General features: G+C 41.0%; 1 protein-coding gene across 2 annotated transcripts in view; it reads left to right on the forward strand.

Annotated features, from left to right (window-relative positions):
• nlgn2a (neuroligin 2a) overlaps window positions 1-25,429 on the forward strand; it is a 233,541-nt gene that overhangs the window by 42,220 nt on the left and 165,892 nt on the right. The window lies entirely within an intron of this gene.

Raw genomic sequence — 25,429 nt, forward strand, 5'->3', positions numbered from 1 at the left:
TGGTTACAGATCAACTGTAAACCAGTATCAGACTCTACATCAGTGGTTCTCAACTGGTCGAGCCTTGGGACCAACCACCAACTCCTTCATGAAAAATCATGACCCAAATAAACTGATAATATCAGCTGATATTAACATATCAAGTGACTTTCTGTGTCAACTAATTTTATTGCAGATAGTTGCTACTAGATTGATTCACTAGTTAAACAGCATTTCATTTGAGTTCATTGTATTACACTAGCAGTTCTCCTTCACCAGCAAAGCGTGCTTAATGGATCGCAACAATCACTTTCACACTCAGAGTGGTGAGGCAGGTACATGTACAGTTACTTACCAGTTAACTGACCATCATGTCTATTTATTTTCCTCAAGTGTTTGATAACTGTATTTCAGGGATAAACACAATAAATGTGTATATCTACATCTAATCTTCCTCTAATAGAATAGAATAGAATAGAATTACTTATTGATCCCAAACTGGGAAATTGTGGCGTTACAGCAGCAGGTTATCCAACACACAATATTAAATACAAAGTAAATAAGCACTAAAAATATTAAAACTAAGAATGAGAATATATACATCCAGGATTTAACTAGTTTTACTTCTAGTCTTAAATATGAAAGATTAAATACAACATACTTTAGATACATACTTAAGATCAAACATAAATCAAAGGAGTATATCGGCAGATTTATCAATATAGCAGTTTTTCTCTTCCTAATATCGATATCGGCCCCAAGAATCATATATCAGTCGGGCCCTATTCAAGACCCACTGAAAACTCCTCTGCTTCCCACTTTTGGGCCCCTCTCACTCTCAGAGAAACGCTGCTCTACATGGCTAAACTCAACTTACAACATTTATAACTTTCTAAATATTCTATCTAGACTTTATCAACATTATTGTGCATTTTCATTGTGTAACTTTCATTCACCAATAGTTCGCACACAGTCCTGAAGTTTTGAAATTGAGAAATGTAAATTCCTCAGTTCATAAAGCTATAAAGCTATATTTTGGAAGAAATTAACAATGAGTCAAACATGCTAATAAATAAAGTTTTTGTTTTACCTTAAAGCACCTTCCCATTTAAGGTTCAAGGCACAGACACCAACAAACAAAGGATATTTTTAAAGGTTAGATCCTCGTCTTTCTTTTCCTCTCTTGTTTATTTAAGACTCCATTGTGAATGCCAGCAGATGTCACAAGCCACAGTTCCTCCTGTAGATCTGTATGTCCAGTGGGCCTGAGTCCACACTCTTCAGACACCTCATTCACTGTGAGTCAGACATGTTGGCATATTGCTGTGTAGAATGAGCCTAGCACTGAAGAAGACAACCATTCCCACACTGTTCTCTCCATCAATCCTCTTTGGAACAACATGCTTGCTGCTTGTGGCTGATGTATTGCGTCTCTCCATTGTGCACTGGGGCTCCATTTGTCTCAATCACCAGATTCTTCTATTATCATTCCAGCTCAGTTACTTTTGGGAATGGTACCACGCATAACAAATGAATAATACTCCACATATTCATTACAGAAATAAAATGTGAGACCTCGACATGCCAAAATACCCTTTTTACAAATGGCCCCTTTGGCTGTGTTTATTCACCAATGGTGCATTTAGCTGAGGAATAATCACAACAGAATATACTGGCATCAAGACTAATGGCCAATGGAGATCAACAAACAAATGTATCAGTGCAATAATTTGGCAGCTGAACTATTAGATATGATTTGCTTCTATTGGAGTAAATAGCTTAAAATGTAACAGCACCACAGTCCCAACCAGTTGTTACTCTTAAATTAAAAAATACCATAGTTTGGGGAGTGGACCAATGCTTTAGGTACCACTAACATTATTTCTTGATGTGGAATCTCATATCCATGCGCCATTTAATCAAACTAAAGATTAAAGTTCCAGTGTTTAGAAGAGTTCATTAAATTGGGCTCAATTTTTAAGATATTTTTGGAGCTTTTTTTGCCTTTATAGAATAGGACAGCTGAAGACAGAAAGGAAATATGGCACCACAGCCTTCGTACTTCGGGACGCGCAACATAGCCACTAGGCTATCGATGCCCTGTGCTCAATTGGAGTTTTTTTTACTCGTTTTGTGGACTATAGTCTAAATTTTAGTTTATGTTTAATTGACAGAGCGATAAGTCGCTTGGAGCATCCCTAGTTATGACTACCCAAACAATCTTTTTTAACATATACTTTTCTTTTTGCATAAACATAATCAAACTGACAAACAAATCACACAGCTTTATTTTCAACTTCTAACTGGACCTTTTTCATTAAATATCAAAAACTCAACATTTACTTTGGTAGTTTAACCCTACCTAGCTAACATATTATAACACACCGGCTGCAAAGCTCTGCATGTGTATAACTGAGGTAGAGGGGTAACTAGATAATATATTGGAGTGTAAGGTGGTGGACCAAGCTGTAGTATTCAACATGCTGGAAGTGAGAAAGAATCAGTGTAACAACAGATTGTTTCCTGAATTGAACTCTACCCGTGCTTGTAGTTTCTCAATCTGGATTCAAAGATTTAGATAACAGCAGCCCAGTCTAACTGCATAACATCATCTGCAGAGTGATTCAAACGCTACAGTCCTCACTTTCTTTCCCATCAGCTGCTCTCCTCCATCTCCCCTTTTCTAGTCAATAGTCCCAAACTGGATTGATGGCTGTTTATTGCATGCTTCTTTATGGCCAAAGGCAGAGTGAGTGAGTTTGCCACTCCGCAGGGAAACGAGAAAACAGTACAAGATTACACGCCAGTGTTCCACTCCTGGGCCATGCTCTGTCACAGCTCGCTTCAATCTAATAAACACATGTCTTTATTGATCGTCTCTGCACTCATCTGTGGGTTTTTTTTCCATTTGCACCTCCCTCTTTACCCTTTGTTTGTAATCGCAGCATTCCCTTGGTACTGTATTTGATCTCAATGATGTGAAAATAATGTCTTGAAAAATTGGTCGACTTGGTTTGCCATTTGTAATGTATGCATGTGTATGTATGTTTATGAATGTATGCTACACACTTCAGTCATTTCCATGTTGTATTTCCATGTTATAATGGACTGTATGCTGAGTCTTGTCATAGCTATACAAACTAAAGAAATGCCTTTAATCTCAGCTGAATCATTATGCTGTATGTGTTGAATTTTGTGTAGCTGCTTCTTAAATAATAACTGGCAGACAAGGATCGGATGCAGCGATTTCTGACTTTCAATCTTTAATTTATCGATTAAATAATGTACCTTTTTCTATTTTGTTTAAAATTTCTACAGTACAGTACTTTTCCTACAGTAGTTCACTTTATAAATAAAGCTTAATTCTAGGGAAAACATTAATGTTGTATTTTGGATTGTGGATTATAATTATGGCACTGATTAGAGTCAGCTTTGTGTTTTTCAAGTCGGTTGCTATGGCTACAACAGCAGGTGAGGTCTTTTTTTTTATTTGGAGGAATTCGGGTCAAGGTGTGTGTTTTCTGGGAAACGTGTGTGTGTAGCGGGCCATGACCAGGTGCAGTGAAGCGATTGCGGTCAGCGGTTTGGGCTCTATGTGTGTGCTGAACCACAGTGACAGGGAAATGGAAGAGGGGGGAAAAAAAGAGAGGGAGCAGGGAGCAGGGATGGGGGGATTGGGAAAGGTGGAGGTTCCAGTCATGAGGGTTGACTAGAGGAGTAGAGGATGATGAAAGTGGTCACGGAGAGATTTAAGGCTACAATACGCTACAAGGTGGACTGCAGAGAGGGTAGTAGGGCACCAAGCGCTCAGGACTTACAGGGGATGAGACACTGAGAGGGGACAGATAAACCTGTAAGTCCAGACTGGAGAGGTTTCCATGTGGCATTTTCTTCACCCAACAATACATGCAGTACAAATAACACAAAACATATAAACATTAGATCACCTGACCCCCAGTGCCCATGTTCATCTTTTACTTATTGGGATGTCATCAATTAGAGTATTTTCTAATTCAACAATTAGCCCAAATCTGTCACATTAGGCCAAGTGGCCCGTATTGTGACAAAGCACGACCCCCACTCTCCAGCCCCCCATGGCCTGAACTCACATCGCACACATACGTCGTCTTGAAGCGTCCATATCCATAAGTCTATATGTTGAAGTTCATCTTTATATTTTATGCCTTGCCACTTTTCTTCCCATTGATCCATAAAAATATTTCAACTCTAAATTCAAAGGTGCCTCTAATTAAATCCTGACTTTATATTTGTCACAACGTGCAGCATCACCAGGCAAGTGAAAGGAAGTGGGAATTAAATTGGGTTGGTCTTTTACTAAAAGCTTGATAGTAATTGAAACATTTCAAATATCAAGTACTTATTATTTGGAGTTGACTAAATAAACATATAGATGAATGGAAATAAACAATTCTGCTTGGAAAAAAACACAAACACTATCTGTTCATACTTTTTTTTATTGGTTAACTGTGATTCAGTTTCTCAGATTATCTCAAAATGTTCAAATCCCTCAAATCTGAACCACTTGAGGGTCTTAGTTTATCTCTATAGCTCAATTCAGACTGGATTTTAAAAGTAATGACCTCCCATCCATGGACAGTTGTTGCTTTGCCGGCATCTATTTTACACCGCATGGAAACACAAATCATGAAGGCGAGCACAACACAAAGTAAGAACTACAAGCTTTTCACTTCAAACAGATGGAAGCTCCAAGCTTCAGTTTTTAAGCTTTAGTTTTTAGTTTAGATCAAACTTGATAAGATCACAATTAAGATAAGAGAACAGAGACACACACACACACACACACACACACACACACACACACACACACGCCCTTGAATCCACCCAGACATTTTTTTCCCAACAGGACTTCACACACTCTCAATAATCCATCCGCTTCACACACTTGTGTTTCTGTGTGTGTGTGTGTGTGTGTGTGTGTGTGTGTGTGTGTGTGTGTGTGTGTGTGTGTGTGTGTGTGTGTGTGTGTGTGTGTGTGTGTGTGTGTGTGTGTGAACGGCCTAGTCAGCAGGCCCTGTCATCCAGTCAGACATTGCGTGGGGTGGGGGGGTGGGGGGGTTGGGGGGGGTGGTTGTTGGATGTGTTCAAACAACACTGACCAAAGGGACATTGATTGTGTGCACATGCAGTTTAAACCCAAATACTTAAAGCTTATATCTTCATACCTTATAACACACTTATAGTATATGTATGAAAATTACACCAAAAAGACACAAGATGCATCTTGAAACACACACGCAAACATTCTCCATGTGTTATCGGAGAAAGAGGTCGGTGACAGTAAACACAGTCTCCGCTCCCTCTGGCTCCTAAATGACCCAGCGCTGACATTTACTCCAATTAGATCCCCCCATCACACTCGTTCAGATCAGTGCTAAGTGGTTAGAGATAAGAGGAATGTTGCCGTCGCCGAAGCCCCGCGTCTCTCTGCAGATGAGCCATATTCTCCCGAGCCGTGACCGCAGCAGTTATTTCAAACAGCCTCAGTCACTGCAGCCATTACACACCTCGTTGGATTAAACGTAAGCAGGGAATCATGCGGCGACCAATGGTGTGATAAAAGATGTGAGCGAGCATGTGTGTGTGTGTGTGTGTGTCACCCCCATGTCTGTGAGGAGCTGGCTGCTTGGATGCGCGTAATAAATCAACATACAGTGTGTTGGCTCACTAAGGACATCAAATGAAAGTCACTGAATCCTGAAATGTTCCTCAAAATGTTTTTCTTTATGAGGAATAAAACTGATGAGGGATGTTCTGATTATTCTACTGCAATTGAAAATCAAGCAATCTCTTGTTTCTGCATGGTGGGTTATTTTAATAAATAAAGATATGTGTGGCAAAAAGATATAATTGAAAGAATGGGAAATGATCTCACACAATTCAGAGGATTAAGCTTCCCTAATGGGTTGAGAAAGTGTTTCCAATTTTTAGGAAAAACAAACCCTAGATAAACCCATTGGATTATCGTAAAGATGTATTGTAAGGGCTGTTCCCACCCCACAAATGTTGGCAGTCCAATTGGAATTGGTGCTATGATTAATAGACTTTATGAATGAAGCCCCTCATGTTTACTAATATGCATGAATCTTACATTTTACCTGAGCAAACACACTAGTGTCACCTCACCTTGTAGCTCCTCCTGATGTTTTGGTGTCCACAAAAGAAGAACCTAGTTTGTTAATGTAAAAGTGTTTTTTTTCAGTGGTTGTTTCTGATGTTATTAACAGTTCTGTTTTTTGAGGAGGACCTCTTTACTGTAATTTGGCTCTGGGTGGAACATTTGAACGATAAGCGATCTAAAACCTAAGAGGGCTACTGTGGCTCAGTTGGAAGAGTCGGTCGTCTCTCAATCAGATGGTCGGGGTTCAATCCCCTGCTCCTGCAGCCACATGTACGATGACCTAAGCCAAGACTCTTAACCCCAAGTTGCTCCCACTGCTTCAAAGGTGGTGTATGAATGGGATAAGTTACTTTTGATGGCAGCGTCTACCATCAGTGTGTGAATGTGTAGGTGTGACCTGTGATGTAAAAGCGCTTTGATTAGTCAGAAGACTAGAAGTGTGCTGTACTAGCTCAAGTCCATTTACCAAAATCAAGTAAACACTCATAAACGAGCAGCAGTTCACCACACAGCTGTTTTCTGATTTGAGACTCCTAATTTCAGTGATCTTACTGGTAACAATAGAGAGGTTCCTAGCAGAGAATGTCTTAGTTGGTACTAAGTTGAAGGGAAGCATATCTTGTGTAGATTGTTTTGATGAACTATGTCATGTTTCAGACAAAATAGGATCACTGCATATGCTGGTAAACAATGTGTCTGAGAGTGGCTAACATTAGCAGTGCTAGCGCCACTAGCCTTTATTCGTCTATGCAGGTCAGCGTCTACTTACCTATACTGAATGTGGAATTGCATTGCTGTCAGTATGTCCGTTTTACCTGCCACAGCCTAAATATAAATGTATCTCCATTTTCTTTATGCAGCTTCAATGAAATGCTATCCTTTAGCTGTGCTTGTTTACATCCAGGTAGTAGAGCGAGGAGAGAATGCCCATTAGCCACAGCTAGCTACAGCCAGTTTTTGGCTCAGCCGTTGCTAATGGCAGGTGGGTGTGTTACAGTTTAGGTGCAACACAGCTTTGAGGGTGAACATATAAAACTATTACTAATTTCTTTAACTGACTAGTATTTCTGGTACCGACTAGAGAGGATAATAATGTTTAACTCTTTTATAAATGGATGTTTGAGCTGACTAATCACTGGGCAAAGTGTTTTTATAGAGAGGCATAATCCCGCACGATGTGAACACTGTGAACAAAGAACATATTAAGACTTGATCTGTTGAGGTTACTGCCGTTGTTGATCCTGTTTTTTTTTCCAACTTTTTTCCAACTCTTTTTATTTACATTTTTCAATAAAGTGACAAACATTTGTAAATGACAATGATACAGTTCTGAAGTAGTTTGTCAAAAAAAACCATTCCCCTCCCTCCTCCCTCCCACCCACCCACCCAACTCAGGTCAGAACCAACCAGGGACAATATGACACACACATACATTCACTCAGACAGCACATTAGACACAACAGCATCCAGACAGCCCTAGAGATAAAGGTAAAAGAAGAGTGATATGGGTCAAATAAAAGTATTGTTGATCCTGTTTGACATGAGATAGGTGCATTTAAAAAGAAAATTACAAGTCCAGACATTCAATTAGACAAATGTAGGTGCCCTCACTCTTTCCTAAACCGACGATTCAAAGGAGGCCACTCTGAAGTCATCTGTCACAGCAGAGAATTACTTTAACAAAACGAGCAGTTAAGTCGTAATGAATTGTTATAAATAACTTCATAAAAGTATTTCCTGCAACAGAATTATTGCAGCAAACCGTCCAGATTCCACACATCGATCTGTTTGCTGCATCGTTCCTGTATACTTTCTAGTAAAGGCAGAAATGCCACATGAATAATAAAGAAGTGAATGTAATCTGTGAGTTGGTGCATGAGAGAGAAAGAGAGAGAAACCTTGCAGCATTAGAACAGGTAGAGAGGCCTAGTTGTTAATGCTGATATGCTCTCACTATGCATTTCGACAAGGTTATATAACACATCATGCTGCGTAGCTCGCAAGCCGTGCTGCTGCTATTTATAGAAACGCTTTGATGGAACAAGCTCTGTGACACACAGACACAAAAACAGCAACCTGGGTGTGTTTGTGCGAACTCATTTGTAAGCTGCACAAGCTTTGACTTAAAGTAGCTTTTTTATTCATATCCTCCCTCAGTCTCTCATGACCACAAACAATAATAAGCAGAGCGAGGAAAAAAAAAGAGAAAGAAGCTATATTAAATTCAAAGGCTGCAGCAAGTAAACAGATAATTATTGATGTGTCCTGATCAGTCACCCTTCTTCTCTTGTCTGCGTCTGCCTGTCTCTCTTCATCTGGATGAGTCAATCTTTGAATTAGGCTGCTGCTTTAGCAACACACATACCTGACAGCGAGTGTGCAGTCCCAACAAAAAGAAGCCACTGCAGTCTGGTCCCTTTTGTTCATTTTTAAATACCAAGGTGTCCAGACAAAAAATAAAAACATTATAGGGAGCAATGGGGCGTGACTGTATTTTGATCAGCTGGAGAGAGAAATCAGGGGAGAAATGTTAAGGGCATTGCCACTCGTTTTCTCAAGGTGCTGTGATAGCGCTTAACCAGCCGATTGCTTTGTTTAGAGCCCATGTGACAGCGCAGCCTGGAAATGTTACGCTAATGTAGGCTCTGTAATTGTTTACTGTAATTGTTATGTAGATAAAAGTTGGATTTGGAAAATGTGAAGCAGCAATTTGGAGATTTGTAGTGCTGTCTTTTTCTTTTAGTTCTAGCGTGCAGCGGCAAACTGGACCCCTTTTCAAACATGCACTCCTGGCAAATTCTATTAAATCTTAGGAAAGGATGCCCCCGAAATCCCCCTAAGTTCCCTGCTAAGGAAACTTTTACTGTTGGACAGGAGTTTTTTTTTGGCTGTGGTACTTGATAGAAAAAGGAAATTGCAGAGGAAGCAACCCATGTTCTGATGATAGTTCTTCTTCATGATTCATGTAGTTGGATATATTTACAGTATCAATGTGGCAAACGTCCATGGAGATTAATCAGCTACTGGCATGAAGATCGCACTGGTCGCTCCCGGGTCTCATAATAGAAATGTCTCGCTCTCGGGCCGTGTGATATAAACGCCATCAACCATCATCTGCTTGCTTGCTCATGGAGTATTACCTGCTTTGATCATACATGGCTAAACCAGACTTCACATAGAGATTTGACAATTTGTGGGCTTGCAGAAGAAATTCCAGGTAGTTTTTTGGGTTAATCAATGAGGCGCACCCTGAAAGTCTCAATAAATTATTGTGTATGTATGAAAGCCTGTTGTCTGCCTGGCTAACACGATGGTAATGGTGTATTGTTTGGCTTTCAACTTTGGTCTAATCTAAAATATCTCAATCACTATTGGATACATGATGTTACATTTTGTACAAGCATTCCTAGTTCTACAAACTTTTTGGTACCATAATGTTTCCTTTGGACAACCATGATGTGTACACACGATTTTGAGCAACATTTCTACTCAAAATTAGATACAAATGTATTTTAGTCCCTTCAGATGAACTTCCTTTTACTTGTCCCCTGATCAGCGTTCAATTTCCTACTTGGGTAAACATCCTCATGTATTTTAAACTGATGATATTTCACTCTCAATACAAAGCTGTGTTTTCTGTTTTTAAGTGCTAATCAGTAAGTTCAAGCTAAGACACTAAACTAAGATTGTCCTGTAAGTCAAATTCCTTTTTATTTATTTCCCATTGATGATGTTTTGTGACTCTTCTACAGTTGAAACTCTTCCACACCTGCACCATCAATCATCTCCCCCCTTCATAAAAGAAAAAAAAAAGAGTGAAAAGCTGTAATACTTGAAACATTTTTAAAGCGACAATCTCTAACTTTAGGGTTACTTATCACAAGTAAGAAGCATTTTGCCAAGAAACATCCCACAATCAATCTTAAATGTCCATCACTGGCACCAATAATCACAGCTTGGACTACAGATTTCACAGATTTCACTGACTAATGCTTGCAGCCGACAAATATTTTTCCCACAATATTTTGGTACAAATAACCTCTATAACAAAACAGCATCCATTTATCCACCAAAAAAAAAAAAAGACTGCAATAAAAGCATCTGATCTCATTCTTTTTGAAAGTCACTTCAAGTTGACCACATGCTTGGTGATTTACCTTCATGTGGAGCATATGCTACATTAGCCCCCTGTGGTTTAAGATCAATTTGTTAGCGTCGGTGTGCTATGAAGTCAACGTCGTTCCCTGAGGTGTAGGCTGCTATGCGGCAGCCTGAACTGCATCATCCATCCTCTTTACCTTTTAAAAAGCATCTTCACCATAAAGAAGGCAATCAAAGGCTCCGTATATAAAAAGTGGTTTTATGAGAGCCTGTAACAGTTGGGCGTCCCTGCTTGCCAGGAGTTGTCACAAAGCCCTGATACAACACAAACAATAGCCTCAAACAGATAAAGCCTCATATGCTTTTATCTAAACAGCTCATGTCATAAGAGGAATAAATAATCAAGTAAACATGCAGTTTGCAAAAAATGTTATACAGCCAAAATGTAGAAAGACAAATTAATTACCAGATTCATCTCCAATTAAGAATGTTTCAGTGTGCCGAGTCTTTTCCAATATTGTGATGACACATCGACCTAAATAGTGAAAACTGTGAATTGAAACTCCTGCCCTCCTTGTTGTGATCTAAATGATTAAGAAGAGACCGAGGGAGATTGAGCATAGAAATAGAGCCGAGAGATATACAGATCAAGAGGAGAGAGCACACATTGACAGCTGCCCAATCCGCGCTTTTGAGATATCAGAGCAACCGCAGCACCTCGGCAACAAAACAGATAAGACTCCAGCCAAGATATCAAACAGCATCAGCAATAAGCAACCGCCACAAACAAACACTTCTCCAGCCAGTCATTGGCTCCACACCAACCCGCTGACAAACAAGCCGTGGGCCACCTCAGGAGGAGGAGGAGGAGCGACACACACAGCTCAGACAAATTGGAAATGTCGAACAGTAGCCTGGTTGACTTTGCTCCGCAGCTTCATCACACACTAAATCAAGAAATGTTCTCTTACAGAGCTTTGAGTTTTGCTTTGTTATATTTGATGGAAGTACAGTGTAAAGGTGGGAAGATGGAGGAACAAATAAATGAAGGTATTTCTTGTTATTGCATCATTATTCCACTGCTTTTACAGTACAATATGAGAGGGTGTTTAGAGGTGAGGAGGGGGTTCCTTAAAGGCTTTATATGTTTATATTTCACACTTAACTGTAATATAAATCAAGTGTATCCTCTGAAAATAACTCTGTGAGTCATGACTGTCTACAATGGGTGTAACACCCGAGTCCCACTGTCTGTGATGTTTTCAGAGTTTTTAGAGTCCTATCTTCAGTTTGTTTACATCGCCCGGACGGCCGGCTGACTCCTCCCCTTGCGTATAAAAGTTGTTTAATTGAGGGACTAGAGAAAAGAAGAATAACATACTGTACTCACTGCTTAACTGTGTTTCTAGATCACGCTCATTTCAGGTACATTTACATGCAGTGTGAAGATACCAGCATAATAAAGATCGCTAGCATTAGCATGCTAACACAACAATGCAGCGCAAGTTGTTTTGGTTTCATGCTGGTGCTCAAGGGCGACATCTGCTGGATCAAAAAATCACATATAAAGCCTTTAAAGCCACGAGATGGATTAAACCAATAGATATAGTTCTGGAAAGTGTATGTGACTTACAGAAGTTGTGACTGAAATACTCCTTTGTTCTCTTTGATATAAAGAAATCCCTTTGAAAATGAAATCATGGTTGTGATTCTTGTTACTGTTATCTTTAAATACTCCACACATATACAGCTCTCCAATAAACAGAATAATCTTCAGGGACACTGATTGAGTAAAGCTAAATAATAAAACATTTTTAAGTGGTAGAGTAGTCTCAGTAAAGAAAAAGGGAGAAGTCTCTAAATCTTTGGACCAGAGAATCTGACTTTGCAAATCAGGCCCAAACCAGGCCTTATATCATCTAGTGTGTAGCCAGCCTTTGCTTACATTAGCTTACAATAGCCAACAAGAGCTACTTGTTATACCAAACTAATTAAGGTTGCAACAGACTGAAAACTGTTTTTAAATCGACATAATGTCGATCAAAACAAATGATCAGAACATCTGAACATCAGACATTATTTCACTCTTACTTTTATGGTCCATGAATAAAGTCTAAGGCACTGTTAGCATGCTGCCTGCAGGGAAGTACTGTGCAAAGTTACCATGAACTTGCACTGGTTTCTACAGATGAGACACAGGGATTAGTTTGTGTGGGGGTAAAAAGAAACCTGTATGATTACTGAATTTTCTTGCTCCCTCAATTGGTCCATCATAAACCTGGTCAAACAGACTCCTCACTGTAGCTCAGCTAGCATACGCAGTAACTGACCCAACATGTTGATGGAGGTTGCTGCTACACTGCTGTGATTGGCTAAGTTCAGACGAGACCAACTTGACAGGAGCATTTTTTTATTTTTTTATTTTTAATTGAAAGCTGCTATTGTATTTGAGGGGGTGGGACATCTGTGTATTTGATTGGATTCAGAGATGCAGATATGCTTTCAAGCCAGAGCTCACAAGGGACATTTTAGTGACCCCTGCCCTGCTTTAGGCTAACTTCTATGTAGACAAAATAACTATTCAAACCAGATTAACTGATTTAAAATGCTCATGGTAAGGTGTTTTTATTATCTGAAGCAGATATATTCACAGTAAAATATCCAGTTGAAATTTATTGAATTTTGTTGGTGATTTTCCTTCTATACAGAGAGCCTGCACCCTTTAAAAGCTTCCATTTTGAATTTGGCCCCTCTTCACCCAAAATATATTTACCAGTGTTGTAACAACAGTGTGTTATCATTTGTGCAATACACCTTACAGCTTGTTTTGGATGTTGGGAATACTCTTCGTCTTTTATTGCGAGCTGAGGACAAAACCCAGCTGACGGCGGTAGATTCATCATTCTCCTCATAATGCCGGATATGAATCATGCTCTCTGTGTTGTCCCCCCGCTAAAGGAATTAGTTAAAAGTTGTGAGGCTGTCCCATTCCTCATCCGCTTCCGTTCGTCTCATTTATCTCTGTCCTCGGCAGCTTGTTTTTTTTAAGCGTTCATATTTATTGTCATTATCACAGAGGGCCAACGTACATCTCACTTCAAGAACAGACGCAGATTAAAACACAGAGAGGAGAAGCAGACGGCTGAGCTAATTATCAGAGGAAGATGAGATAATGAGGAAAATAACACAGCAGACATGCGACTTTGATCTGAAAATGAGATCTCTTAGATCTGGTCGAGGTCGCTTTTTATTTTTTTTGCACACGCTCCAAGCTAAACAGGACCTTACCTTATATTAAGCTGCATGCCACAGCAATGTGACATGGAGAAATTGAGTTGTACCTTGAGGGATGGATTTCCTTTTCCCGAGATTTGTACTTCAGTGGAGATGACTGTTGCATGGCAACCGAAAGCACATAGTGGCTCCACATGTACCTGATGAACAAATTCAGTTTCCACCTCACCCCACACCTCACAGACTAAATGGACAGCTGACCACCTCACAGTGCAATACAAGTGTGCAATATTAACCTTAAAAACAAAAAACAGTGCAATTATATAATGTGAAAAATATGTGTGCAATAACCTCAGGTGCAATAAGAGACAAGAAAACATATTTATATTTTAATTTCATTGTACAGTGTTCCCCTTTGTTATTTTTTTGTGTTATATCTTTGCTTTAATACAGTGTATAACTTCTGTACAGTTTATTTTAATTTACTTAGCTGTTACTACAACTTATTTATTTATTTATTTTATTTGTACTTCTCTACTCTTTTTTTCTTAATGAGTAGATAAGTTTTTTTTTTTTTTTTTTAAGTTTATATCAAATTTGATAATGTTTGGTGTCATGGTAGAAATGGTGGCAGTAATAAAACCAAGTCCACTGCATGCCATGGTACCATGTAAAGATGAATCGTGATGCAGTTCAAAATCGATTAAAAAGGTGTTCAAATCGGTACTCTGAAAAATAAATCGCAATAATATGATGAGCGTCAGCAGCTGTAGAGCTGAGGAGGTTGGTTGTAAACAAGCAGGCATCAACATGGCTGCTCAAGGGCTCAGTTGGTGTTGACGAGTTATCCCGTTTGTAAAAATGTACACAGCATGAGAAATCATCAAAATCATTCTTATTGACATATATGCTTTCAGTAGAGAGATGACTTTTGGATGACCGCCCTGAGGATATTTAAATCCTGAAACAAGTTTTCTCGTATCTCATGCAATAAAATTCTTTCATATTCTTTTCTATCCAGCCACTAAAGGTAAACTGTTTTTCATATCAAAACGGCGTGGTAAACAGAGCCGTGATGGAGTCGCGCTCAAGTACATCACTTCATGCTCCCCCCCTTTCATTTCCTTTCAATGGCTTCTTTATCAGTTTACTTTCTCTATTCACTCTCTTGCATCTTTGCTCCCTTTCATCTGCAAAACTCTATCCATCTCTCTGGCACCTTTCCTCCTCCTCCTCCTCTTTTCCTCATGTCCTTCATTTGCCCCTTCCCTCCATCCGACTCTTCCTCCCTCAGCGCATCTCTTCTTCCCTCCCTCTCCTGCTCCTCTCTCACAGTTTTTTTTATTCTATTGCATGCAAGTGATGTCACAGGTGTGTGTGTGTGTGTGTGTGTGTGTGTCTCAGAATGATCTCTCTCTCCTCTGGACCGTGTGAAGGAGATGATCCACCTTCTTGCGGCCTCCCTTCGGCCCCCCTCCTTCACTCCGCCGCACACTTCCACTCACATAAAGGAGTCAATTTGTCAGAGATGTCAGGGGTGCTAACGAACAGCCAGCGTCTTGCCATATGCCTACGTGTGTGTGTCTGTGAGCACGTCAGGACTGTGAATGAGTGTGTGCCAAGTGTACCAAACAGACAAGTACATGTGTATATATAGAGCTGCTGTGTGGAGGGACAAAGAGACGATTTAGCAGGTGTGACATGTGGTGTGTGTGTTGATTCAGCCTATAGAAGTTGTAAATGTGTTAATGAATAAATGACAGTTCTATGTATTTCTGCATGCATGTATGTTTACGTGTGTCTGTCTATATGTGTGTGTATATGTGTGTTTATATATGTGTGTATGTGTGTGTGTATGTGTGTGTATATGTGTGTATATTTGTGTGTATATTTGTGTGTATATGTGTGTGTGTATATTTGTGTGTATATGTGTGTGTATGTGTGTGTGTATTTGTGTGTATGTGTGTATATGTGTGTGTGTATATTTGTGTGTATATGTGTGTGTATGTGTGTGTGTATTTGTGTGTATGTGTGTATATGTGTGTGTATATTTGTTTGTATATGTGTGTGTGTATATTTGTGTGTATATGTGTGTGTATGTGTGTATATGTGTGTGTGTATATTTGTGTGTATATTTGTGTGTATATGCGTGTGTATATGCGTGTGTATGCGTGTGTATATGTGTTTGTATATGTGTGTGTATATGTGTGTGTATATTTGTGTGTATATGCGTGTGTATATGCGTGTGTATGCGTGTGTATATGTGTTTGTATATGTGTGTGTATATGCGTGTGTATATTTGTGTGTATATGCGTGTGTATATGCGTGTGTATGCGTGTGTATATGTGTTTGTATATGCGTGTGTATATGCGTGTGTATGCGTGTGTATATGTGTTTGTATATGTGTGTGTATATTTGTACAGTATTTCTGCGTGCATGTGTGTGTATTCTTCTGTGTAAGTGTGTGAAGTCTCCTCTCTCTCCGGCGCCGCCTGAGGAGCCTGATGACCAGTCTATTTGACAGGCGTTCCAGTCACAGCGGTCGGCCTCAACACTGCAGCGACCGGGTCATCCGAGTTAATTATTCTCAGCGCTGGTCCGTTATGCCCCACGCTGTGGATGCACACACTCTTATACACACACATACGCCGTCACAGCTAGACATGTGAAAGAGAGACACACGTTTTCACAGCTTTGACCTGGTTAGGCATGATGACTTTTAAGTAAGGACTGAAAAAAAAAAAACACCCTCAGGAGCGTTCTGGTGACCTCTCGCTCTAAAGTGCACACTATGTAGCGTCCTAACACATCCACCTTTGCAGACAGCAGAAGAAATGACATTGACTAATGCAAGGCAGTCCTCCTGTTAATTAAAGTCTAGTCATACACTAATTACCATGAGCTGCAGTATTTAAGGTCTTAATTGAGAGCAGGGTGATTTTCCCTTTAACCTCTGCTTAACCAGGATTTTCTTTCAGTTTACTTTGACTTCAAACAAAAACGTCAATCTCCGACTTTATTTTAATTGGACGAAAATTGAAAGACGTCTTCACTTAATTTAACGGTGCATGTTACATCTCAGTTTGAATGAAAGCACATTTTCAGACTGTCAGTTTATCGTCTATGTTCAGCTTCACTCCAAAGCTCGGCTTCTTTTAATAACGTAGCTAATCCCTGTTATCTGGGTTATTGTCATTCTTGCAGGCTCGTTCAGTCGTGTCAAAGATTTATTGTTTTCAATGAAAAAAAAGGGGGAGAGAGAGAAGAGAGAGAGTTGGTTTCACGTCTCAAATGCTCCAAATGACAGTTGCTTGGAAATTACCAAGAAGCTCTATGATGAGATAAAAGAAGTGTAGAAAATCACAAAGATTTAACAGAAACGATTTTGTTGAGGAAGTGTCTCCTCTGTTCAGGAAACAGTTTATACTCTTGGGGTAGGTAGGAAATTGATATAGTGTTGTAAAAACAGATATATCACAATACTTCCCCCATCTGTTTTTTTTTTTTTTTGCACATCCTGAGTCTGAGTCTGACCTGCTGATTCTTTTGCAATATTCTTTATCACTTAATTCATCCTGGTTAGCTTGACTAAAACCTTACAAAAACATCTCGACATTTGTGAACATTTCGTGATTTCATACACTTTTTGTTGAGTGCAGGTCCAGTCACCATAAAGTGTGCACGTGCAATGTTGATAGCTGTATTTCCCAAGACCATTACCAAAGACTCAGGAGTGTCATTGTTACACCACAGAAAACACAAAACAGTCTCTGAGTGGTTAATTGAAATCATGTTTTCCTAACCTGGCATTGTCTTTACAGTAGCATCTTTAAATCTCTCTCTCTCTACCCCCTGGCTTTGTTGATGTGTATTAATGAAGCTGTGTTTAGCTATAGGAAGTCCATAGAGGAGCGTCGTAACAAAAGGCTGTCCAATGGAACTACAATGTTTACAGGGAAAAGATATGTGGATGTATGTTCACACTGAGGAGAGTCCTGGCTGTGATTTTTGAGAACAGAAGGTAGCCATGTGTGAGTGGGCGAGGTGATGGCAAAATGCTCACATGGATACTCACACTCACTATAAGTTAAGGAGGCCATGCTGTTCAGGAACTATCTGAATTAGATTATTGTGCAATAGCTTTCACAGAGCGGACCAAATATTGTCGCTCTCTCACTCTCACTCTCACTCTCACTCTCACTCTCTCTCTCTCTCTCTCTCTCCCTCTCTCTCTCCCTCTCTCTCTCCCTCCCTCTCTCTCTCTCACTCTCTCTCTCCCTCTCTCTCTCTCACTCTCTCTCCCTCTCTCTCTCACTCTCTCTCTCTCCCTCTCTCTCTCTCTCACTCTCACTCTCTCTCTCTCCCTCTCTCTCTCTCTCTCTCTCTCTCACTCTCCCTCCCTCTCTCTCTCTCTCTCTCTCTCTCTCTCTCTCTCTCTCTCTCTCTCTCTCTCTCTCTCTCTCGCTCACTCGGTGTTCCACAGCAGGATCGCAGCTTACAGGGCGAGCAAATCCCACAGCTATAAACAGAATCCAAACAGCCAGAAAAAAAAGCTACTAATTTGGCAAAACAAATGAGCATCCTTTGCGCCTGCAAACACATCAGGCGAATGATATGCAAATCAGCGCTCCATGTGCCTTTGAGCCAGCTTGCCAGACGACGCTGGAGAGCCCAGCCCGGTGAGGGGGTTCTGGAGGTAGATCTCACAGAGAGAGGCAGGGAAGGGGTGGAGGTGTTTAAATGGTGGAGCGATTAGTGCAGATTTTTTTTTTTTCTGGGGCATTTTCCCTGAGTTTGGCATGAGGTGTTAAAGGTACATTTAAAAGAGAGCGCTAAAGCCAGCCAGTCATTCATAATGCAGAACATGTTATGCTAAAAGTTCTTTTGGACCATGTGGGTGTAGACGCCTACAAATCAGATGCAAGCTCATTTCTGGAGAAAACATGACCTTTAACTCAGCAAACAGCTACTTTAAGTAGAATATAGTGGTCACTGGTGCAAAAAGACAGCAGTGCAGACACCACCATCACTCATTGTATGCGACCTGAGATGTTTGAAAATCTGCCTCCATTCCTTTATGCTTGCAAGCTGTGGGGACACAAAGCTTTGCAGACCAGCCTGGCAGCACCACGTTTTAACATTGTGTCCCCCTCTTAAGCTCAAAATCATGCATTGAAAGAAAACAGTGACAGCTTATTCAGTAAATAACCTCATGGAGTGAATGAAAGACTCCTCAATTAAATTCAACGAGGGACCAGCGATGGTGGGCTGCGTGACCTTTCACCGCAAGCTGAGAGCTCAACTACCGTCCTGTAGCCAGTAGGAGTGCAAACTCCACAAAGAGAAAACAGATGGTACTGAAAGAGTGACTGAGCTGCGAAGAAAATGTACTTTTTTGAGCCCAGTGGAAGTCAGTTTAAAGTGTTTTCTCCACGAGAGACCTTCAAAAAACAGTCTGCGTCTTACATACCGGTGTGATTTATAATCTGGATTTTAGGGTACCTCACTGGGATGAATCTTAACCCAGAGAAGCGTACTCTATTGGTTAAACATGATTGGCTGTGGGGGGGTTGGTGGCGCAGTGGTTAGTGCACGCACCCCATGTATGGAGGCGGTGGTCTTCCAAGCGGGCAGCACAAGTCCGCCCTGTGGCTCCTTTCCCGCATGTCATTCCCCACTCTCTCTCTCTCTCCCTCTGATTTCTGACTCTATCCACTGTCCTATCTCTACAATAAAGGCACAAATCTGATTGATTGGCTGCAGTTTCCTGTCGTGTAGTTGTCTCTCTTACATTATTATTAGGATATCAGTCCAAAAAAGTTTGAAGCATTATTTTAATCAGAATTCTGATTGATGACACCTAAAAAAATACTAATTACAATCAGCCTACCAAGAAAACAATTGGCAGAGCTCGAACAACAACCAAGCCTTTCTGAAATAAATACAGCAAATAAAAAAAAAAAATGCATTAAAAATACTGCCTAGTGTTGATGGGTTTACAGGTTAAAAGCAAAATGTGCCAGTGTGCATTAGTCAACCTTCACATAATTAGCTGCACAGATGGAGTATTAAGAATAAACTGAAGCATGTGCAGATGTGCAAGCTGCAGAGTAAGCAAGCACTAAATCACATGGAGAATAAAAATACAGACATAAATACATTCGTCTTTAAAACCAGTTTATGCAGGAATTCTGAATATATTGGGCTCATAAAACAGAAAGAATACGTACAGTACAGCAGAAAGGTAAAACACATTTCCACTGATGATCTCAGAGATCTCAGCACACGGTTGGTCCAGAATCCTCTGCTGCTATAGTACACACTCTCGTCTGTATGTACTCATTATGCCTGAATGAGCAGCTCCAATGCTCATGTTTAATGCATGGTGTGTGCTTGTTGTGTACGTGCGTGTGTTTAGTGCAGTTGTCACACATTCTCAGGTCTGCCTCCGTGTTAGAACAAGTAAATCCGGATCACGTTGTACACGAGTGCTTGTGAACGATAAAGTGTTGTGATCTGAACCGTTTTAGCCGAGGTAGTCGGCATCTGGGCTTACAACTGTTACACACAGAGAGCATTACTTTGCAAACTCCCTGCGCCAATGGTTTGCATTTTTTGTGTGCCCACTAATAACACAGCAAAGAGAATTGCACCCACCATTTACCCCGCTTTAACACCCTATCCACAAATTGCACTAATGATAAACCTGCTCTGAGACGCCCACAAAGTTGTTCTGCTCTATTCTGTGAGTTCTTCTTTTGTGTCTTAATGTGGACAAAAGGCATCTGCACTTTTACATCAATATGATGAGCAGGGCGCTGGTGGTGCAGTGGTGCAGTGGTTAGTATGCTCGTCCCATGTACAGAGGCTGTAGTCTTTCAAGCGGGCGGCCCAGGTTCAAATCCAACCTGTGGCTCCTTTCCAGCATGTCATTCCCCACTCTCTCTCTCTCCCTGATTTCCGACTCTATCCACTGTCCTATCTCTACATTAAATGCACAAAAGCCCAAAAATGAATCTTAAAAAAAAGAAGCAAAATGAGCAAAGAGGGAAGGAGGAACTTTTCAGGGTTTATTCCGATGCCTGACTTTAAAAATGTTAAATGAGTTTTACTGTTTAGAACAAAGTTTCTTCTCTGAATGGAGCAAGCACGGGCGACTCAGAAAAAAACCCAAAATAGCCTCCTTGTGAGTAGCGGCTCCAAGCCTCTGTACAGATGTGCATTATGTGTTGAGTCGCAGACAGCTTGGACTGAGTTAAGCCTTGTGTGTATATCGGACCTGTGTGTTTCAATATAGCCTACAGCAAGAAACTGTTTCAGCTGTAACCAGCATTTCATCAAGCAACTCTTTCTCACAGATGCTGTTGCATTTCCAGCAGAGTTGGAGCAAACAGGAGCAGGATCTAATAGTCACTTAATTGTAGAATCTCTGGTGTAATCTGTAAACCTTTGTTGTCATCAGTTTATTAACCAGTGGTAAACCCCCTCACAGAGGCATCCCTAATCTCAACATGATGTATGCTGTTGTGCCCTTGTTTGTTCAGTTATTACCCTCGTGTATGCATCATTTGTTCACACACCTGTTCACTCGTCATGTGTGTGTAGAAAAAAAAAAAAGCTTGGTTTTCTCGTTGAAAGTTACCCACCTCCAGTGAAATAAAGCAAATGAATCACAGCTCCACAGTTCAGTGAGCCCGGGAGGCTAGCGGCTGACGCTAGTGTATTGTTGTGAATCAACCACCCTGTCAGAGCACACTGTGCCCCTCTTCCCTCCCTTTCCTAACAGCCCGTGTCACCCGGCTCCCTTGCCAACACCCCCACACACACACACACACACACACACACACACACACACACACACACAGACACACACACACACACACACACACACACACACACACACACACATACACACACAAACACAAACACAAACACACACACTTAGAGCTGTGAGCTACAGCAGTTTGAGAGCAGGTGCTAGCGTGGCATGTCAGTGCCCACAGGGCTCAGAGGCCGTAGACAGACACCAGATCAACTGCCAGTTTTCCACATTCTGCTCGCCGGTGCCCAGCCTTAATTATTATTGGAAACTGTAATTAATTACAGAGCCTCAGAGAAGCCGGTAGACATAATCCAGGATCACTTCCTGACTTCAGTGGGACATTTGGACTGTGCTGTTGTGGCTGCATTTGAGAGGCCACAGTGTAGTTTAACACAGAGACATCCCTTTGCAGTAAAGCACCACTGCTAGGTTAGAATGGTTTAGTTTAGATTTTAAATCACCAGTTAAACATGGGAATCACACTTTTTTTAGTCAGTGGTAGCGCCTCCCATTGGCCTGAAAAGGGAAATGATTCTGGTTTAGTGCTTCACAGTTCCTGGGTTGATACACAGTGGTTTCGTCCTGTCCTTGTGGTTTTGAGGGCTGTTGCTGCCTGCCTACACGTTGTAAAAGACTGAGTTCACACACAGGCGCCAAGATTTCTGTGAAAAAAAAAGAAAAAGTAGATGAGTATTGAGCTTTAAATATAGCTCAGTGAAAATTGCACCCAAGGGAGAGAGAAAGGAACGAGTGATGGCTAAAGAGAAGGCAGAATGGAGGAAGCCAACTAATAGAAAGGCATAAAAGACAGTTATGAGAGGGAAGTAAAGGGAGACAGAGAGGGCTTTATGTGTCTAGGTTTGCATCATCTTAAAAAGTGGGTTTATGTTTGCCCCCCCCAACACAAAGCCCTTCTCAAATTACAGCACGAGCTGTGAGAGAGGATCAAACAAGCTGCATTGTTATTATTCATTTTCATGCCACTTTACTAAGGAAGCAAGGGAAAGGCTGAGGGAATATAATCACACAAAAAAATAGTGACCTAGTTTTTCTTTTGTGTCTGTGCGCGCAATATGTAGAAGCTTAATGAGTGGCACACAAACATGAAAACAAAACACGTTTCTTACAATATCTCCGGTGAGTGCTCAGGGCTGGTGCATCATGGGTCCCAGAGGTGGGAGAGCCACTCATGCTAAGATACAAAGACAAAGAAATGTGTGTCAGTACGTCAACATGCTCACACCTTCACCCTCTGCAACATGCCAATAAGGATGCAGTGGTCTCTCAGGCCTCTCCTTCCTTGCACCTCGCTCTTCAGACGCCGCTCAGCGGTGGAGCTGCTACTCTCCGCTGGCACCTCATTATTTCCCCGGGAGCCGAGGGGCAAAGACTCAGGATTCCTTAGATGCAGAGATCGAGAGTAAAAAAAGAGTGACGAATAGAGAGTGAGAGGAGGCAGCGTTCGATATCCCACTGTGCTGCACCGTGCTGCCTTGACACCCCATATACACACACACACACACACACACACACACACACACACACACACACACACATTGAAGTACAGTAGCAGCAGAGGAGGAGGAGGGATGAAGAGAAGTTAAGAGGAGAAAAGGGAGACGACGCATTATAGGAATTGTTCCGAGGCAAAGGAGGGATGTCTGAGATGGAATCTAAGAGGGAGAAGGCAACAGCACAGTGAAGTGTGTGAGGATGACAAATAAGCAGGAAGAGTGAAACTTTTTGCAGGTGCTCATTTTGCCAAAAAAAAAAAAAACTGCAGAAGCTGAAGAAGTACAAACCAGTCCAAACCACCCTAACCCCTAACCCTAACCAGCTGACCTCATTCAGTCAGTTAGACATGTTGGTACACATTGATTTCCTCTGTGATAGTGTGTTGGATTTGGTGAGATGTATCATTTGTCGACTAACACAAATGCACTTGCAACAACTATTATATTTTGGGGTCCACAAATGTGAGGATGCAGAGAACGTTTTTCCTCTGCTCTTCACTCTTGTAGCTGGAATATGTTTTTCTGAGAGAAAAATAAACTAATTCACAGCTGCTACCAGTAAACCTTGAACCATATACTGTATAACATACAGTACTGTGCATGCATTATGCCAGCATCTACAAACATCAAATCCAGCTCAATTATGATCCATGTTATCAGGCAGATCATGCACAACATATTTATGAGCACATCTTCCTCCTCCAGCTCGCTCCCTATTAATAAACAAACACCTCTCTTCTAGATCAGCTCGGCTATAGATTAAAGCACTGGATGAATATTCATCGCTCATGTTAATAGCTCAGTTGAGGGAAAGGAAAATAAAGAGTGAGATGAAGAGGGAGGAAGATGTGAGGGAGAGAGGAAGAGTATTCAGCCACTGCAACTTGGCGTTTCTAACGCTGATTATGATCTGGAGATTATACCCACCATGCCCTGCCTTTTGATATTCATCCCTCACCGTCTCCTTGGCTTTAGCGGGATGCATCACAAAGTCCTACTCTGCATTGAATTCAATTAATTGTAGACCAAAATAGAAAGTGTGTAGAGAGGACAACAACAGCAACAACAACATCAACAGGCAGAGTGAGGCAAACAGAAACTGTTGACCTGCCCTCTTGTTGGGGAAGCAGACAATCATACACATCAGCTGCTCATGTCTCACCGGCCATCTGTCAGGGACAACTAGATCAGCATGGCAGCCCTCCAGAGCCTCCCACTTCCTCTCTCTATCACTCTCTCTCTTCATCGTTATGTATATCATTCTTTCTCAAGGTCCATAGCTGCTCATTACAAGTCAAGTGACACTGACTTCACTTGTCCATATCATGACCTCAGACAGACTCAGCATCCTCCCTTACTGTATCTGTTGTTGTAGAAGTAGATGTACATCTCCATGCAGATATGCCTACAACAAGGGGTGTGTCCACTGGGGCTCTGACATGTGCAGGGGTGGCATGTGTGTGCACACAAACATATCCTGATTGCATCTTTTTACCATTTCTGTCCTCTCTAATCATATAGTGTTACTGCTTACATTAGCATATAACATAGTTGTTACATTCCTGTCTACAGATTTTATTTATTGGTTACATACATTACATCCAAGATGGTGGCCAGGCGGTCAGACGGCCCTGCTCATGTTTTAATTGTTAAATGCACAGTATGTAAATTTCGCGGTCAGGATCTTCTTAATCAAAACAATAACAAAAAAATTGATGTTGAGGCTGGCGAGGAATCATGGGAGTTATTCTATCAGCTACTCCCGACCACCTGATGAAAACGAGCTCCGACTGTAGTCAAGACGAATGGGAGAAAAAAATCTGGGGAAGAGAATATGTTTACTGACATGTTAATGTATCCCAGTATAATCTACATGACGTTTTTCTCACAGCAGCTCATACAGCGACAGTGCGGCAGCTTTCAGTGGCAGTCACATCTTCATTATGCAGCAGCCTTTGACGTAACATTTGGTGTTTCCATGGCAACACTAAACATGTTGGGTCTGACATTGTGGCACTGTCATTGTTGCCGCCACGTTTAAGGTCAATACTTCTTAAGGTGTCAAAGAGAAGTTATATTTCCAGAAGTCGGTAATTTATGGAAATGCCACAAAAGCTAAAAATGTGGCAAAACGGGCCAATATGTTGGTTTGAACTTAAGACTGGCCTCTGACCAGGCAGCTAGCCAGTCACAGTAAATGGTCATGGGGTGGCACCTAGGGTGGTCTCTTTTTTTTCTCAGGAGGGGCCCATGTAAGCCCTGACCAATTCCCCGACATGCCCCTGCATGTAAACACAAATTTATCCAAAAGCTATGTCCTCCTCCTTTGGACCTGTTCTGTCCTACAACGACTATAAACGTCACTAAGATCAGATTTAGGACGTTATAATTATATCTCACACTGTCTGACTGTATCAGAGGAAATCTGTATTCACTTAAGATGAGCTACACTGAATAAAATATCAAAGACTCCAAAACTTTTACAGCTGCATCATTTCCTTTTTTGTGATATTTCAAATTCAGCCTAAATGATTTGACTATTCTGGAAACCTTTTGATCTTATTACAATTTCAAATCAAGTACTATTGGTGGCTCAGCATGAAGTTTGTTTTGTTTGGA

This window comes from Labrus bergylta, chromosome 22, assembly GCF_963930695.1.
Source record: "Labrus bergylta chromosome 22, fLabBer1.1, whole genome shotgun sequence".
NCBI lineage: Eukaryota > Metazoa > Chordata > Actinopteri > Labriformes > Labridae > Labrus > Labrus bergylta.